This window comes from Hylobates moloch, unplaced genomic scaffold, assembly GCF_009828535.3.
Source record: "Hylobates moloch isolate HMO894 unplaced genomic scaffold, HMol_V3 SCAFFOLD_5, whole genome shotgun sequence".
Classification (NCBI taxonomy): domain Eukaryota; kingdom Metazoa; phylum Chordata; class Mammalia; order Primates; family Hylobatidae; genus Hylobates; species Hylobates moloch.
This window is the reverse complement of record NW_026652280.1, coordinates 65,216,971-65,222,181: the sequence shown is the minus strand read 5'-3', so window position 1 is coordinate 65,222,181 and position 5,211 is coordinate 65,216,971. Positions and strand designations below refer to the sequence as shown.

General features: G+C 38.9%; 1 non-coding gene across 1 annotated transcript; it reads right to left on the bottom strand.

The window, feature by feature from the left end:
• Window positions 1-258: 258 nt before the first annotated feature.
• On the bottom strand, window positions 259-363 carry LOC116469986 (U6 spliceosomal RNA). Its single transcript, XR_004248433.1, has one exon. It is a non-coding gene; the product is annotated as a U6 spliceosomal RNA (small nuclear RNA).
• Window positions 364-5,211: the final 4,848 nt, after the last annotated feature.

Sequence of the window (5,211 nt, the reverse complement as noted above, 5' to 3'; positions counted from 1 at the left end):
GGACCTTTGTTTCCCTTTCCTGGTTCTACAGGTTATAGGTCTACTTGTTGATCTCACACTGGTTGACATCAACCTCATGCTAGTCCACAACTGGACAGTTACTATCTTTCTTCTTTTAAATTTTTATTTGGTGTACAAAGAGTTAGCATGGTTGCTTTCATTGGGTGGATGCCTTGGATAATCCATTCAAAGACGATCACTTAGTCCAACTTAATGAAACCCACATCCTTTGCACACTGATGGAGATACTGTCCACACATAAAAATAGGAACACTCACAAGTGTGCGTGTCATCCTTGCATAGGGACCGTACTAATCTTCTCTGAATATTTCCAATTTTAGTTTATGTATGGCCAAAGCCAGCACTGGTTACCATCTCTTAGTACAAACTGTGTTCTGTGTCTTATTTGAGTTATTTAAATTTAAGTCTTCAAAGTTCAGATGCCTTTTGTCCCAGCTATATAGAGTTTATCATGGAATTCCCATTACTATTGTTTTTCAGTTCTTGTAGCATTTTACAGATCATGTTATATGTGCAGTTCTAGAGATGAAACTTTATCTGAATATGAATACCCTCTGCAGATGCCTTTTGCAAAACACTGCTGTCACTGAATTATTTCCACAAAATGTTTCCTCAGCCAGATTGGGAAGTTGTGTGTATGTCTGTGGGGCGAGAGTGGGGTACAGTTCTCGTCCTCTCTGAGGTTACCAGGGTGTCACCCTCCAGGTTCAGTGCCATCTTGAAGACTCCCCCTGCCTTCAGTGTCTCAGATGTTCTTTCACTGTGTCTGTTTCCTATATCTCTCTAACACATGCCGCTTGACTATGAAAATTAAGTTAGAAAATTCTCTAGAGTTTCATGAGAATGTACTGGGTTTATGCCTTTACATGGGGGTTTTACCTGCAGACTTGCAGAAGAGCTTGTCCTGGGGAAGACCACTCTTCATCATTTTCTAGGGATGATTCTGAGCATGATATCTCCTCAGGAGCCAAAAGCTGCTTAGTTACTGCCTTCTTAGACATTGAGAGGCATTGGAATTTAATCAGCAACGAATGATTCCAAACTACTTACTGCGATGATGCCCACTGAAAACCACAATTACTTTCTCTATGAAGTAATTTTTTTCTCCATTGTATATGTTATTGACTGGGTGGGTGCAATGACTCACGCCTGTAATCCCAGCACTTTGGGAGCCTGAGGTGTGTGGATCACTTGAGCCCAGGAGCTGAAGACCAGCTTGGTCAAAATGGTGAAACCCCATCTCCACAAAAAATACAAAAATTAGCCGGGCATAGTGGCATGTGCCTGTGGTCTCAGCTACCCAGGAGGCTGAGATGGGAGGATCTCTTGAGTCCAGCAGGTTGAGGCTTCAGTGAGCCATGATTGCACCACTGCACTCCTGCTTGGGCAACAGGGTGAGACCCTGTCTCAAAAAAATTACAATTAAAATTAATAAAAGTATATGTTATCGACACGGCAATAGAGGTAGCACAGAAAGTTTTTTTTTAATTGAAGTAGGGATACGTCTTCACACAGAGAAAAAACTAAAATTGGAATACATATATTTTTCCCCATTTTTCTTCTTTATTTTTTTACAAATAGAGGCAGGGTCTCTCTGTGTTGCCCAGGCTAGAACTCCTGGGTTGAAGCTACCCTCCCACCCTGACCTCCCAAAATGTTGGGATTACAGGAGTGAGTCACCACGCCAGCTCTGGAATACATTCAATAATTTAGTTATTTCTGGAATTCAGTCTTTTTCATTGTATGGAAGCAAAAATATCTTATGTTCCTAAGTTTAACAAAGGTGAGATAGTGACCAAATTCTAGTAAGAATCTGAATATCTTTCTTCTAATTAGTTGTGTCATTAAAATTTTGCTTGGAATCAAAAGAAATTTTTTTTTAGTCTTTACATGGCTCATAAGAAAATTCCCTGGGATTCAACAAGAGTATGGAGATTAGTTCTGATTATACACTGAAGATCCTATACAAGATTTAATCACAAAACTAATTAGAAAGATAATTAACAAATCATTATTAACCCCACATGAAAGACAACTGAAAATAACTCTTGCTTTCCATTGTGACTAAAGTCTAGAGTTTCCTAGTCATTGGTTAGTTTTTCTAATCTGATTGCAGAAACCAAAAATAAATGCAAAAATTGAATGTTAGTACAGTATTCAAAGAGGATATTGTTTTAGGACAAATACAACTGTGAGTCAACAGTCTAGTGATTTGTGATCATTCACATTTAATATTAAATATTCATGTTAAATTCTGCAGGTTTTATTTAGAGGTAGGCTGAATAACTCCACTTCATTCAACTATTTTTCTCATATGACAGAGAAAAGAATCTAAATCTATTACAAAGTTACAAGCCCAAAGCCCTACCCAACGAATTAAGAGCTAAGGTACACCAGTCATGGCACTGAGCTTGTCTTAGTCCCATTAAGTGGTTGTCCCTGGATGGGCATATGCAGAGCACACTGATGGATCTTCAGGGTTCACAAAATGGGCTCTGAAACATTTCATTTTAACTTGATCATCCTCCACTTTTTTATTTTTTGGAATTCCCATTATATTAAAAAAATTTTAATTGGCATAATAATTGCACATACTAATGGGAGACATGGTGATGTTGCAATACATGAAATGTATAGTGGTCAGAAAAAGTAATTAGCATATCCATAGTCTCAAACATTTATTTTCCTTAGGATACATTCAGTTATCCTCCGTCTAGCTATTTTACATTATTGTTAACTATGGTTATCCTACAGTGTTTAATTCCTATTTTTGACCTTAGTGTATCTTCTATTCTCTTTTTTGCATAACCAAAACAGCTCGATAGGCTAATTTGCTGCCTTTCCAGATCTTGACCTTTGGTTTGTTTTAGTTGGAATACAAGTCTGCTGTAACAAAAGCCAAAACAACAGTGCTTTCAACAAGATAGGGCTGTATTTCTACTTTACATAACAGTGTGAGTGTGAACAGCCCAGAGCTGATACTGTGCCTCTGTGGTATTGAGGACCTAGATTCCTTGCTGTTATTCTGTTCTCAACACATGGCTTCCATCTTGGGTTCTGCTAGCTCCTGCTTCTGTCTACTTTCCCGCCTGTGGGGAGGGGGAACACCTCTACCCTTTAGACACACAACTCAGAAGTTGCACATGTCACATGGACACATGTTTTGTTGGCTAGAATTTAGTTGCAAGGCCACATAGAGTGGCAAGGCAACTAGGAAATGGAGTTTTTGACTGGGTAGCCATGGGCTTGTCTTAAATTGGGGGTACAGGAAGAAAGAGAGAATGGACAAAGGGAAACACTGGCAGTCTCAGCTACAGATTCTGTTTCCTGGTTTATTAGCAAATATCCCTTGAGAGTTGTGTCTCCATGATTGAACGTTTCCATGTTAAGTGGCTGTTTGAGCCCAGCTCTGGGGATTTCATGCACCTGGATATGGCCTTCACATACAGCCTGTGGCAGGTCTAGCCAGGCCCAACAAGTATAGTCTGGACACAGAATTTAGTGGTGGATCTTTGATATAAAGGCATGGCCTAATCATGCAGAATATCCTAACATCTTCACTGACATTTTGATCTTGGACATTTAGATATTGCTTCAGGATAAATGTGTGATAGTTTTGCTAGTGAGGACGCAGTGAAGCAAACATCTTCTGGCAGGCCTGCTTTGCCGGAGAGTTACATCATGAGCTCTTGGGGGCCAAGAGAACAGAGAAAGGAATGGAGACCCCACAAAGTGGGCTTGATGGAGATTGTTTGGGTCACTGAATGGAAATGTACAAACGGTTGTCCAGGAACTGACTGCTTCAGGGGCTTCCTGCCACTTGGAGTGTGCTGAGAGCAGGTGGGCAGCTGCCAGTTTGATTTTTGGTTGACTGGGAACATTTGGGGCTTTGGAAATGTTACCCCATTCCAAAAGTGCTTGGTCTTTGCTGAGCAGTAAATCTTGAACAGTTCCCGAAAATGTAGGAATGACAAACCATGGACCTTTTAATAAAATTAAACATAGCTATCATATAAACTTTTATTCCGAGTCCATACTCACTAAATTATAATTAAAGTTTAATTAGGCTTTCTCGGGTCTTTCTTGGGAACCATGGTGTGACTGATATTTTCCTTCTCAGGAATGAAAAAGGAGGCTGGCTGGAAATAGGCCCCAAAGCTTTTATTATGGAACTAACCATAAAGCTAAGTAAGAGTCCTCATTTAACTAAAGGCCTCCAGACTGTACCATACGTACCAAGAATTCCTCCAAGGAACTTGGTGACTGGGCTCCAAGTCCACCCTCACTTGCACAAAGACTGGAGGGTCTTTTTCTTCAGGAGTTACTAGTAACCATCTTCAACTATGTTGCCTGATCTAAACACAAAAGTTTCTTAAAGCAACCACCTAGTAAATAATTTTAATTAATTTATTTTTTGTTAGAGGCAGGTCTCCCTCTGTCACCCAGGCTGGAGTGCAGTGGTGCAATCATAGCTCAGTGCAGCCTCAAACTCCTGAGCTTAAGGGATCCTCCCACCTCAGCCTCCTGTAGTTAGGACTACAGGCCAGTGCCAGCACGCCCAGTGAATTTTTTTTTCTTTGTAGAGACAGTGTCTCCCCATCTTTCCCAGGTTAGTCTCAAACTCCTGGGCTCAAGCGATCCTCTTGCCTTGGCCTCCCAACATGCCGGGATTACAGGTGTAAGCCATCATGCCTGGTCTAATTTTAATTTTTAATAACTCAATTTAAAATATAATAGGCCAGGCTGGACACAGTGGCTCATGCCTATAATCCTGGCGCTATGGGAGGAGCCAAGGCAGGAGAATTGCTTGAGGCCAAGAGTTCTAGACCAGCCTGAGCAATGCAGTAAGACCTTGTCTCTCCAAAAAAAAAAAAAAAAAAAAAAAACTCTCTCTCTCTCTCTAGAGAGATATATAGATATATATACAGATATATAGATATATATAGAATATATATATAGATATATATAGAATATATATAGATATATATACAGATATATAGATATATATAGAATATATATAGATATATATACAGATATATAGATATATATAGAATATATATAGATATATATACAGATATATAGATATATATAGAATATATATAGATATATATACAGATATATATAGAATATATAGATATATATACAGATATATATAGAATATATATAGATATATATACAGATATATATATA